Source organism: Heterodontus francisci, chromosome 30, assembly GCF_036365525.1.
Source record: "Heterodontus francisci isolate sHetFra1 chromosome 30, sHetFra1.hap1, whole genome shotgun sequence".
NCBI classification, from domain to species: Eukaryota; Metazoa; Chordata; class Chondrichthyes; order Heterodontiformes; family Heterodontidae; genus Heterodontus; species Heterodontus francisci.
In genome coordinates this window covers 47832207-47846741 of record NC_090400.1, presented here as the reverse complement: position 1 = coordinate 47846741, position 14535 = coordinate 47832207, and positions in this window count along the sequence as shown.

Below are 14535 nucleotides of genomic sequence, written 5' to 3'. Positions count from 1 at the left end.
GAGGAAAATTGCTGAGCAGTGTGGGATCACTGTACGTGACAAGGCTAGGAAATCTGAACTCCAATGGCTAGTGGCCAACCATTTTTCCCTTAAATCTGAAGAAGCAGAAACAAGATTAGAAGCAGAATCCAATAGGGTATTGTTAGCAAAGATACAATCGGAACAGAGGAAACTTGAATTTGGGGAAAGACAGAGGGAGAAAGAGTGAGCCTTCCAGAAGAAAGGTGAAGAGAAAGAAAGAGAGGAGAGATAGAGAGAAAGACAGGAGGAGGAACGAGAGAGAGAGGAGAGAGAAAGAAAGAATATTCCAGGAAGAATGTGAAGAAAGAGAGCTGAAGTGGCTTGAGTTAAACTAGGGGGTGACAGAGGAACGCCAGTGAAAGCATGGCCAATATGGAGGAGGGTAATTCAGGGCTTGGTACAAAATTGTTAATACTAGCTCAACTAATTCCAAGATTCAGTGAGGAGGATGTAGAAACATTTTTTGTGTCCTTTGAGAAACTGGCAAGGCAGCTAAAATTGCCAGCTGAGATCTGGCCTCTTTTACTGCAAAGCAAGCTAACTGGAAAAGCCTATGAGGTCTCTTCCCTGTTGCCAGATGAGAGTTCATCAAATTACTAACTGACCAAAAATGCTATCCTTGGAGCATATGAATTAGTACCTGAAGCCTATCGCCAAAAGTTTAGAACCCTCAAGAAGCAAGCTAATTAAAATTATCAGCAGTTTGAAAGAAGTAAGCAGCTGGCTTTTGACCAGTGGCTGAGGACTCTTAAAGTACAGCTCAGCTATGAGAACCTCAGGGAAGTAATCCTGTTCGAGGAATTTAAAAACTCTCTCCCGCTCTCAATAAAGACCCATGTCGAGGATCAGCGGGTTCAGAGAGTTTGCTTTAATTTATAAGTTGGTTTCCCGGGGGAAACATTTCCTAATCACCCGCACAAATATGAAAAGGACAAAGGGTGGGAAGGTGATAGGAGCCCAAGCAGTCCTGGGAGAGAAAGTAAAACAGGAGACACAGGGGGCCCTCCTCTAGCCAAAAAGGAAGGTACTGTGAGCAAGAGTGAGACCCAGAGACCTGTGTGCTTCCAGTGTAATAAGACAGGTCATCTAAAAGCTGATTACTGGAAACTAAAGGGAAAACCTGTAGGGTTAATCAGGGCACACCTGCTCAGTGAAGAAGTGAACCTGATGGAAAGCACAGCAGAATAAGCTGTGGCTTTAACTGCAGTGAGAGTAAGACCCAAGAAGCTTACTACTGCAAGTGCAGGAAAATTTAATAGGATGCCTGAAGGCTATCCGGGTTTTGTGTCCGAAGGGAAAGTAACCCCATACCCCTCGAGTGGGCCAATCAAGCCCATAGTGATTCTCAGGGACACATGGGCCACTAGATCCCTTTTACTGGGAAAAGGCCTGACCTTTCCCCCAGGGAGTGCAGTGAACACTAGAATGGTGGTGAATGGTATTCGAGGGCGGTGTATGCCTTTACTTGTACACCGGGTGCAACTGGAGTGTGGCCTAGTCTCGGGACCAGTGACTGTAGGGATTGTCCCTAGTTTGCCTGTGGATGGGATTGACCTGCTCCTAGGTAATGATCTGGCGAGGGTGAAGGTGGTAGTCCCCCCCCTAGTAGTGAAAGAAAGACCGCAGGAGGTCAGAGAGACAGGGCAGTGGTGGGAGAACAGCCCCTACAGTTTCCCTGAATGTGTAGTGGATCAGACTATGATCAAACCAGCTCCCCGAGAGGAGATTGCATTGGCACTGCAGGCAGATGACCATGTGGTCTGCCTGTCCAAGACTTTCTTTGGAAAGTTAGGAGACCCAGGGAATTAATTAAATGAATCTTCCCTAGCTGAGGCTCAGCGAGCCGACCCAGTGTTGGGAGAGTTAGCACAGGCCGCCCAGTCTGAAATTGAAGCAGAGGAAGTCCCCGATTGCTGCTATTTAAAGAATGAGGTACTGATGAGGAAATGGAGTTCTCTTCACAGATCTGAGAGCATGGAGTGAACAGTAGTTTACCAGTTAGTGGTGCAACGGAGGTACCGGAGAGAAATATTACGATGTACAGAACTTTAGTTAGGCCACACTTAGAATATTGCGTGCAATTCTGGTTGCCACACTACCAGAAGGACGTGGAGGCTTTGGAGAGGGTACAGAAGAGGTTTACAAGGATGTTGCCTGGTCTGGAGGACATTAGCTATGAGGAGAGGTTGGATAAACTCGGATTGTTTTCACTGGAACGACGGAGGTGGAGGGGCGACATGATAGAGGTTTACAAAGTTATAAGTGGCATGGACAGAGTGGATAGTCAGAAGCCTTTTCCCAGGATGGAAGAGTCAGTTACTAGGGGACATAGGTTTAAGGTGCGAGGGGCAAAGTTTAGAGGGGATGTGCGAGGCAAGTTCTTTACACAGAGGGTGGTGAGTGCCTGGAACTTGCTGCCAGGGGAGGTGGTGGAAGCAGGTACCATAGAGACGTTTAAGAGGCATCGTAACAAATACATGAATAGGATGGGAATAGAAGGATGCGGACCCCGGAAGTGCAGAAGGTTTTAGTTTAGGCAGGCATCAAGATCGGCGCAGGCTTGGAGGGCCGAATGGCCTGTTTCTGTGCTGTACTGTTCTTTGTTCTTTGAAAGGCCCACGAGACTACAGTGGCTCCTAAAAAAATTGGAATTCCTCACACATCAAAGGTACTTTGCCAACAAAAAGCAAATGAAATTCTTACTATTGCTTTCTTTTTTACTGTCTTTCGGATGGAACATGAAACGAGGCCCCATCTGTCCTCTCAGGTGGACATAAAAGACCACAAAAGCAACATACTGCGGATGCTGGAAATCAGAAATAAAAACAGAAAGTGCTGAAAATACTCCAGGTCACGCGGCATCTGTGGAGAGAGAAACAGAGTTAACATTTCAGGTCCGTGACCTTTCATCAGAACATAAAAGACCCCTTGGCATTAGTTTGAAAAAGAGCAGGGGAATTATCCCTGGTATCCTAGCCAATACATAAACACTCAACCAATATCAATACAAACAGATTATCCAGTTACATTAATTAATTGTCAGTAATGGAGGTGGCTAAGAATTATGTTTATTGTGCAGAAACCTTGGTCTCAACTATTATAAAAAGCAGCAACAATTCCATTTGAACCATTGGTGGTGATTGTCAGAGGTCCCATCTTTTGGAACGATGTTAAACTGAGGTTCCATTGCACCTGTTCAGGTGTATGTTTAGACTGTCCACTCAAACTCTTTGCTTTATGTTTCAGGTATGTGAGAGAAGGAAAATTCAAAATGGAAGAAAGAACCCTCACAGCATTCAACTGGTTATACACTCCTTACCAGCATCGTATAGTAAGCAGAGCTGATCTGGAGTCTCCCAACAGGTAGGAAAGATCAAAGAAAGAACTTGACCCTCTGTAGCATGTTCCATTTTCTCAGGATGTCCTAAAGCACATCAGAGCCAATGAATCACTTTCAAAGTGTTGATATGTAGGCAAATGCAGCAGCCAATTTTGCACAAAGCAAGAATCACAAATAGCAAGGGATAAATGATCCGTTAATCTGTTTTAGTGCTGTGGGTTAGAATCATAGAATGATACATTCGGCCTATCGTGTTTGTGCCAGCTGTTTGGTAGAGCTATCCAATGAATCACACTCCCCTGCTTTTTCCCCATAGTCCTGTAATTTTTTTTGCTTTAACGTTTTATTCAATTTTCTTTTGAATGGTACTATAGATTCTGTTTCCTTTCAGGCAGTGCATTCCAGATCATAACAACTCATAGTTTTTAAGAAAGGTTTCCTCATGTTGCCTCCCGTTCTTCTGCCAATCACCTTAAATCTGTGTCCTCTATTTACTGATCCTTCTGCTGCTGGAAACAGTTTCTCCTTGTTGACTCATGGTTTTGAACACCTCTATCAAATATGCTTTTAATCTTCTTTGCCTTAAGGTGAACAACCACAGCTTCTCCAGTCTCCACATAACTGAAGTCCCTCATGCCTGGTCCCATTCTGGTAAATCCCTTCTGCACTCTCTCCAAGGTCATTGACATCCTTCCTAAAGTGGGGCGCCCAGAATTGAACACAATACTTCAGCTGAGGGCTAACCAGTGCTTTATAAAGGTTTAGCATAACTTCCTTGCTTTTATAATCTGTAGCCAAGATTTAGCGCGGAGGCCCCACACATCAGCTGGAAAGTTGGGGGCAAGACCACGTCCGCCGGCCTGGAAAGCCATGATGCTTAGGCAATAAGTTGCCCATTTGAGGCAGGATGTCCCACCTCCAAGAGCTGCCGGCCAATCAGAGGGCCAGCAACTCTTCAGTCTCAGCAGCACCACGGGGAGCAATGGCCACAGCTCAGACTGTAACTGGTCCCTGATCCAGCCACAATGGAGGCCCAGAGTTCAGGTAAGTGGGGCAAGCTTGCTGGGACCATAGAGTCATAGAGTTATACAACACAGAAACAGACCCTTCGGCCCACCATGTCTGTGCCAGTCATCAAGCACTTATCTATTCTAATCCCATTTTCCAGCACTTGGCCTGTAGCCTTGTATGCTATGGCATTTCACGTACACATCTAAATACTACTTAAATGTTCAGAGGGTTCCTGCCTCTACCACCCCTTCAGGCAGTGTGTTCCAGATTCCAACCACCGTCTGGGTGAAAAAAATTTTCCTCGAATCCCCTCTAAACCTCCTGCCCCTTACCTTAAATCTATGTCCCCTGCTTATTGATCCCTCCGATAAGGGAAAAAGTTGATTCCTATCTATCCTATCAATGCACCTCATAATTTTGTATACCTCAATCAGGCCACCCTTCAGCCTTCTCTTCTCTAAGGAAAACAACCCTAGCCTATCCAGTCTCTCTTCATAGCTGAAATGCTCCAGCCCAGGCAACATCTTGGTGAATCTCCTCTGCACCCTCTCCAGTGCAATCACATCCTTCCTACAGTGTGACGACCAAAACTCGACACAGTACTCCAGCTGTGGCCTAACTAGCATTTTATACAGCTCCATCATAACCTCCCTGCTCTTATATTCTATGCCTCGGCTAATAAAGGCAAGTTTCCCATATGCCTTCCTAACCACCTTATCTACCTTTGCTGCTGCCTTCAGTGATCTATGGACAAGTACGCCAAGGTCCCTCTGACCCTCTCTACTTCCTAGGGTCCTACCATCCATTGTATATTCCCTTGCCTTGTTAGTCCTCCCAAAATGCATCACCTCACACTTCTCAGGATTAAATTCCATTTGCCACTGCTCCGCCCATCTTACCAGCCCATCTATATCATCCTGTAATCCCAGGCTTTCCTCCTCGCTATTTACGACACCACCAATTTTCATGTCATCTGTGAACTTACTCATCATACCTCCTATATTCACGTCTACATCATTAATGTACACTACAAACAGCAAGGGTCCCAGCACCGATCCCTGCCGTACACCACTGGTCACAGGCATCCACTCGCAAAAACAACCCTCCACCATTACCCTCTGCCTCCTGCCACTAAGCCAATTTTGGATCCAATTTGCCAAATTGCCCTGGATCCCATGGGCTCTTACCTTCTTAACTGATCTCCCATGCGGGACCTTATCAAAAGCCTTGCTTAAGTCCATGTAGACTATATCAACTGCTTTACCCTTATTTACACATCTAGTCACTCCTCGAAAAATTCAATCAAGTTAATTAGACACGATCTCCCCCTGACAAAGCCATGCTGACTATCCCTGATTAATCCCTGCCTCTCCAAGTGGAGATTAATCCTGTCCCTCAGAATATTTTCCAATAGTTTCCCTACAACTGATGTTAGACTCACTGGCCTGTAATTATCCCTGCTACCCTTCTTGAATAATGGTACCACATTCGCTGAACTACCAGTCAGCAGACCCTAAGCCGGGATGGTGGGGGGTGGGGGTGGGGGGGGGGGGTTGGGGAGTTGCAGCAATTGGAAGGCTGGGAGAGGGGATCAAGCTGGGGTGGCTCTTTCCACTGGGGGAGCCCTCCGTGGGACACAGGATGCATGGGCTGGGGGGACTGGCCCCCACTCCCAAGTCCACAGTCAGGAATACCTGGCTGCCTCACCAAGTGGCATAGTCACCCACCCCCCTGCTGCTGGTAAGATACCAGCGGCAGCGGGATGAGGCCCTGAAGTGGTCATTAATTAACCACCTGATACCTACTCAGCCGCTGGCCGCAGAGGCAGGTAGGTAATGGGTACGCTGCCCCACCATCCCATTCAATTTTATACCCTTCCCGCACCTGCGAGCCCGCTCCAGGTGGAGTGGGGGGGGGCATAAAATTCTGGTTTATGTCTCTATTAATAAAGCCAAGGATCCCATATGCTTTTTTCTGCAGCCTTCTCAACTTGTCCTGCCACCTTCAAAGATTTGTGTGTGTAGGCCCTCAGATCTCTCTGTCCCTGCACCCCATTTAAAATTGCACCACTAAGTTCACATTGTCACTGCTCATTCTTCCAATCAAAATCATTGTTGTCCGGAATACTAGGAGAACTCGCTTGCTATTGCTATGGTTTTTTACATCCACCTGAACAGGTGGATAGAACCTTGGTTTAACATCTCATCTAAAAGATGGTATCTGTGACAATTCAGCACTCTCAGTACTGCACTGGAGTGTGAGCCTCAATTATGGGGTCAAGTCCCCATAGTGGGGTTGAACCAATGACTTTCTGAATCAGAGGCAAGAGTGCCACCACTGAATGAAGTCGAGCTCAGATGCTAATGTTGAGCTAGTGTTTATCATCTTCACAAGTAATCTGACTCCCCAAGTGACAAAGAGGCTGATTTATTACATTTCCCGTTACTTCCATTCTGAATTAAAGATGCTATCCTTTACAGAATTTCTGAAGTGATGTTTTGCCAGTGTTTGGGGTGATAGGGTTTAACTATCCTGATCTTATCTCTGTAGTGGAGTTAAGGGCAGTGTTTTTTATAAGCTTCTTTGATCTCTAATGTTAGTTTCAGGATGTTATTCGTAGATGTTATAATCCCTGATTTTGCACCAGAAAGATCAAGCTTAGCTTGGGTTGGAGTTTGCGATAAGAATTAGAGTGAGGCTAACAGCGCACACCGTTATAACAGATAAATTGGACAGCAACTTCTGGTGTCCACACATGCGCTGTTAAATGCGGAAATCCAGAAGTTGCTGTCAGAGATTTCCTGCTCCTTGACAGGATGTGCTGTTGCAGTTCTCGTCATTAGATTTGGCACTGAAATGAATGCAATGGTGTGAACTTGGGTACTTGTTTGCTAGTTTGCACTCAAGACAGCAGAAAAAGTTAGAGCTTTTAACGGCATGATAAGTGATCATTACTGCCAAATAACTTACTAGCCCTGAAAAATTAATTTTACGAATGTTGAGTCTCATTCCCTCAGAAGATGTTGGAGATGTTTAAAAAAAACTTTTTTTTAAACTTTTGCTGTCTGTTTCTTTTATCTCTCTCTGTTAATCCCATCCATGTTTCACAATCCTTATTTCATTTTCTGTACATGATTTAATTTTAATTTATACTTCCTGCTATTATACTTCCTGGTTTAAACTCTGCGTGTCTCAGTGAGGATTCCTCAATCTGATTGCTTCATGAGCCTCACTGTTACTTACCCTGCTCACAGACACAACAGATGCTCTATTGGAGGCATCGCATTGGATCAGATTCCAGATTAGAGCAGGTCTGTACTCTAGGTTTTGTGGGCAGCTGCCAGATAGATGAATGGAGAGCAACATTCCTTCGCCACTGATTGCACAATCCGTCCCATATATTTCATGCTGGCATGGAGAATGCATGTTGATACGCACTGATTTCTTTGTTGTAACTTCTATGGTGGTCCTGAGCTTTATCTGGGGTTTTGAATTAAAACCTTTTTGCAAGGTCAGGGTGGAATAGACTAACCATTTGCGACTGACCATGGTTACTCTCTCTGCGGTGTTTAAATCTTCTGACATCTTTTAAAAATGTAATATTTATAAATCAAGGTTTTTAAGTGGTATAAGCAACAACATTTTCCAACCCAATTGGGCTGTTGCTCATATGTATGTCCGCCTTATTAAAATGTAAGTGTTGCCTCTGTAGCGAATATGGGCAAGAAAACTCTTTTGCTTTTGTTTGAAGCAGGCTGAAATGTTAGCGAGTGACATACAATAAAAGGATATCAACTGCACCCCTGGATGAGATTACTACCTGGGCATTCATTATTCTCATATCATTTACAACATTGAAGAAAAGTTCTCTAAACTTCTAACTAGAGATCAATGCGGTTTGCCAACAGTGTTTAAAGTTAAAATTGTTCCTGATGCATCATTCTATGCAGAACTGCACGAAGGTTGATTCAAATTCAGAATCAGACGCTTTTGAGGGAGTAGGTGGAGGTTTCAGAGGGACTGTTATGATTATTTTTTTAATTCATTTATGGGATGTGGGCGTCACTGGCCGGGCCAGCATTTATTGCCTGTCCCTTATTGTCCTTCTTGAACTGCTGCAGTCCATTTGGGGTAGGTATACCCACAGTGCTGTTAGGAAGGGAGTTCCAGGATTTTGACCCAGCGACAGTGAAGGAACAGCGATATAGTTCCAAGTCAGGATGGTGTGTGACTTGGAGGGGAACTTGCAGGTGGTGGTGTTCCCATGTATTTGCTGCCCTTGTCCTTCTAGTTGGTAGAGATCACAGGTTTGGAAGGTGCTGTCTAAGGAGCTTTGGTGCATTGCTGCAGTGCATCTTGTAGTTGGTACACACTGTGCGTTGGTGGTGGAGGGAGTGAATGTTTGTAGATGGGGTGCCAATCAAGCGGGCTGCTTTGTCCTGGATGGTGTCGAGCTTCTTGACTGTTGTTGGAGTTGCACCCATCCAGGCAAGTGGAGAGTATTCCATCACACTCCTGACTTGTGCCTTGTAGATGGTGGGCAGGCTTTGGGGAGTCAGGAGGTGAGTTACTCGCCTCAGGATTCCTAGCCTCTGACCTGCTCTTGTAGCCATGGTATTTATATGGCTACTCCAGTTCAGTTTTTGGTCAATGGTAGCCCCTAGGATGTTGATAGAGGGGGAATTCAGCGATGGTAATGCCGTTGAATGTCAAGGGGAGATGGTTAGATTCTCTCTTGTTGGAGATGGTCATTGCCTGGCACTTGTGTGGCGCGAATGTTACTTGCCACTTATCAGCCCAAGCCTGGATATTGTCCAGGTCTTGCTGCATTTCTACACGGACTGCTTCAGTATCTGAGGAGTCACGGATGGTGCTGAACATTGTGCAATCATCAGCGAACATCCCCACTTCTGACCTTATGATTGAAGGAAGGTCATTGATGAAGCAGCTGAAGATGGTTGGGCCTTGGACACTACCCTGAGGTATTCCTGCAATGATGTCCTGGAGCTCAGATGATTGACCTCCAACAACCACAACCATCTTCCTTTGTGCTAGGTATGACTCCAGCCAGCGGAGGGTTTTCCCTCTGATTCCCATTGACCTCAGTTTTGCTAGGGTTCCTTGATACCATACTCAGTCAAATGCTGCCTTGATGTCAAGGGCAGTCACTTTCACCTCACCTCTTGAGTTCAGCTCTTTTGTCCATGTCTGAACCAAGGCTGTAATGAGGTCAGGAGCTGTGTGGCCCTGCGGAACCCAAACTGAGCGTCACTGAGCAGGTTATTGCTAAGCAAGTGCTGCTTGATGGCACTGTTGATGACACCTTCATCACTTTACTGATTGAGAGTAGGCTGATGGGGCGGTAATTGGCCGGGTTGGACTTGTCCTGCTTTTTGTGTACAAGACATACCTGGGCATTGCCGGGTAGATGCCAGTGTTGTAGCTGTACTGGAACAGTTTGGCTGGGTTATACAGTGAAGTAATAGGTTACAACACTTGGTTGGAGAAGGACTAGAGGAAATAAAAGCCATTATTGCTGATAGGACCTTGCAAAGGGCAGTTTCCTTTTTTTTATGTATTAAAGTAATTCCAGAGATTTCATCTCCACCACTTGCTCCAGGAGCCCATGGAACAGACCCTGAGATAGAATAATGGAGGCAAAATCCGTGCAATCATTTACAAACCAATTGAATGCTGCAATGAGCAGTACTGGCGGGTCTTTCTTGATGGATGAACTAAGATGGGCCAAATGACTGTCCTCATTCATAATCATCATAGGAACTGCAATAGTCACAGCAGGGTTATGCAAACCACTTTGTCATTAATTTCATCTCTCTTACTGCTTTTGTCCTTCATGGTCTCTTGCACTCCCCTGAAACTCAAGGAAGGTGTATATCGCAATTCACACCCCTGACCAGCAATCCTACATCCATTAGGTTAAAAGTAAGTGTGTTTCAGAATCTCAGGACATCCTATGGGGATTCACAAACATACAAACATATGAATTAGAAGAAGCAGTAGGCCACTCGGCCCCTTGAGCTTGCTCCGCCATTTAACAAGATCATGGCTGATCTGATTGTAACCTCAACTCCACATTCCTGCCTACCCCCAATAACCTTTCACCCGCTTATTAAGAATCTATTTACCTCTGCCTTAAAAATATTCAAAGACTCTGCTTCCACTGCCTTTTGAGGTAGAGAGTTCCAAAGACTCAAGACCCTCAGAGAAAAAAGATTTCCTCATCTCTGTCTTAAATGGGTGACCTATTATGTTTAAACAGTGACCCCTAGTTCTAGATTCTCCCACAAGAGGATACATCCTTCCCACATCCACCCTGTCAAGACCCTCTCAGGATCTTATATTTTTCAATCAAGTCACCTCTTACTCTTCTAAACTCCAGTGGATACAAGCCTAGCCTGTCCAATCTTTCCTCATAAGACAACCCACCCATTTCAGGTATTAGTCTAGTAAACTTTTTCTGAACTGCTTCCAACGCATTTACATCCTTCCTTAAATAAGGAGACCAATATTATACATAGTACTCCAGATGTGGTTTCACCAATGCCCTGTATAACTGAAGCATAACCTCCCTACTTTTGTATTCAATTCCTCTCGCAATAAATGATAACATTCTATTAGCTTTCCTAGTTACTTGCTGTACCTACTACTAACCTTTTGCAATTCACACACTAGGACACCCAGATCTCTTTGCATCTCAGAGCTCTACAATCTCTCACCGTTTAGATAATATGCTTCTTTTTTATTCTTCCTGCCAAAATGGACAATTTCACATTTTCCCATATTATACTTCATTTGCCAGATCTTTGCCCACTTACTTAACCTATCTATATCCCTTTGTAGCCGCTTTATGTCCTCTTCACAACTTACTTTCCTACCTATCTTTGTATCCTCAGCAAATTTAGCAACTATATCTTCGGTCCCTTCATCCAAATCATTTATATAAGTTGTAAAAAGTTGAGGCCCCAGCACTGGTCCCTGTGGCACACCACTCATTACATCTTGCCAACCAGAAAATGACCCATTTATGCCTACGCTCTGTCTCCTGTTAGCTATCCAATCTTCTATCCATGCCAATATGTTACCCACTACACCATGAGCTTTTATTTTCCGCAATTACCTTATCAAATGCTTTCTGGGAATCTAAGTGCAATATATCCACCGGTTCGCCTTTATCCACAGCACATGTACTTCTTCAAAGAACTCCAATAAATTGGTTAAACATGATTTCCCTTCCACAAAACTATGTTAGCTCTGCCTGATTACCTTGAAACCAATGAATTACCTTTGAAGAGTGGTCATTATTATAATGTAAGGAAAGACAGCAGTCAATTGTGCACAGCAAGATCCCACAAACCACAGTGAGACAAATGAACGGATGATCATTTTTAGTGATGCTGATTGAGGTACAAATATTGGCCAGGCTACTGGGAACTTCCCCTGCTCTTTTTTGAATAGTGGCCATGGGATTTTGTTTACAGCTGTTTGGCGGGGTTAAGTGCAGCTTTGGCTTTAAAATTCATCTGAAGGATGGCACCTCCCTGGTTACTTTATAGAGTATCAGCCTATGTTATGTGCTCAGATCTCTAGAGAGGGGCTTGAACACACAGCCTTGTGACTCAGAGGGAAGAATGCTACCAACTGAGCCAAGACTGAGAAGTTAAAGATAGTAGGCATCCATCCGTCTTGGAAGACGATGGACTACACCAAGGGTGTTTGCAACTTCTGAGTTGAACATCGCCTGTTGTGGCTGTAGAGGCCAACCCATGAGTGGCAATCCCTTCCACGGCTAGCACAGATGAATATCGTTGGTCCGAGGTGGACTGATGTTTTTTCCCTTCTGCTGGCCTCCCTTTTCTGCTATCTGGTCGTTTCTTTTGTCCTCTGCTTTTTCCACGCCCTTCCTGACTGCCATTCTCCAGGAACTCTCGTCAGCAGCAAGGACTTCCCATACATCGACACTGATCCTAGTCAACTTGAGGTTTTGCTGGCAGACATCCTTGTATCGCAGACGAGGGCGTCAATAGCAAACTCCCCATCGAGCATGTCTTTGGCGATGCAGTCATCATCCATTTGGTGCACATGACCCAGCCAAGGAGTTGCCACTAACTCAAGAGGTCAAACATGCTGGGAATCCCTGCACGCTGGTGTACCGCCATGTCATGGTCCTGTAGTTTTTTTCCTCCGGGGAATATGCGGTTTGCCTTTAAGGCTTGCAAAGGATCAGTACCGCTTTAAGAACCGACAAGCCTCAGGAATTAAGGAGAAAATGCATTTTGGTTGCAGTTGGATACAAGCATATGGCGAGGGAAGCAACCAGCTTCAAAGAATGCATCCTGGTTACCCGGCAACAGCCATTCGGAGACTGTGATTCAAAGGGTGCATTCTCATTACCTTGGATACAGCCACTTGGACTGAGCATCACGTGATACATTTGTTACAATTCAATTTTGAACTGGCTATTTAGTTGGAGACAGTTTGTTCTAACAGAGAACACAGACAGATAGCTGGTGTTAGCACCTGAAAAAGGTTTGCTCAGCCATTTAAACTGAAGGATGAGAATTTAATCTGTTTAATTATTATCTCTCAAAATTCTAAAAGAAGTCAAGCCTAAACGGAAATCTTTGATAATTTAAACTGAAGGAAGGGAAGTTAGATTGTGACAGTCTGTTATCCTTCAAAAATTCTAAAGCCAAATTGATTCATTTTAAAAAGTGTTTGCAAATGGTTAATTGCTGAAATTCGCTGAAGGAAGGAAAGCATCACTTACTGCTGGAATTAGGCTGTGGACTGTTCTACTGTGGAAGAACCTTTTCTCCCCATCGGACGCCGGTGAGGACTTCAAGCAACATTGGACTGTAAATTTGCAAGGATTAATTTTTTCTACTTTAAATGTTGTTCATATCTTCATAGTGTTTAAGAATTTAGATTTTTCGAATTAAACATTTAATTTGTTGATTTAGAGACACTTGGTTTGGTCAACCTCATTCGGGGGGTTAATAGATAATACAATTGACTGGGTCTTTCTTTAATTTGGAAAGTTTAAAATGATATGTTAGGCGATCTGTGGAGAGACGGGATTGAATTAACTGTGGTGGGAGAAACAGACTATCAGAATCGTATATTTTGATTGGGGGCTTTGACTGGAGCGGTTGGTCGTAACAGCGTCAGTAGCAAACTACCCATAGAGCATGTCTTTGGGGATGCGGTCGTCATCCATTTGGTGCACATGACCCAGCCAAGGAGTCGCCGCTAACTCAAGAGGTCAAACATGCTGGTGTACCTCCATGTTCAGCAATCTGTCCTGCCAGGAAACGCCCAATATCCTTCTGAGGCAGTGGAAGTGGAAGCTCTTTTCTTGACTGCTTTTCTTGGCTTGCATAAGTTGTCCATGCTTTGCTGCCCTAAATAAAGGTGCTGAGAATAGAAGCCTGGTACATGTGGAACTCTGTATTTTTGGTTAGTTTGCTGTTGGTCCACACTCATCTTCTCAACTCAGTTAAAGTTAATGGAAAAGTAATTGCAAGTTGGTGGTGCATAATTTTGCGATGTATACTTCCAGCATGAACCAACACGAGACCTTTAACATATCCTTGACAGTATCTCATGTTAAATATCCATCTCCAAGGCTGCCTTTGGCTGTCATTCAGCATTAAGACCTTTCAGTTATCCTCTGATGGTTAAAGGCTTTGGAAACCACTAATTGCAGCAGCTTTTGGTGCCAACTATAAAAGATTTACATTCTTTGTAGGTCAAAGTGCTGGTGGGATGTCAGGTTGTTGAATATGATCGGTCCCTATTTTGAGGGGTGGCGGGGAGGCAGAGTCCCAAAAGCATCTGGTTTCAATCACGCTGTTTCTCTTGGGCTTAGCATTGTGCACAGGACCTGCTTTCAGCAACTGGGCACCTTGCCTTAAAAGGCAGCTGGAAAATAACTGAGATCTGAGCAGAAAGTCTAACGTCTGCGCACTTGCTGTGGTATAGCAGTCAGCCTTTTAATAATCATTGACTTGAGAAGTGACAAGGACTCGAAGCCTGATGACAGGATGTGATTTCATTAATAAGCATACAGAAACCTCTATGTTGTCAGTTTTTACTGGAAAAATGCCTGATGGATTTTTCACGCTTTGCCTTTGTGTTTATTT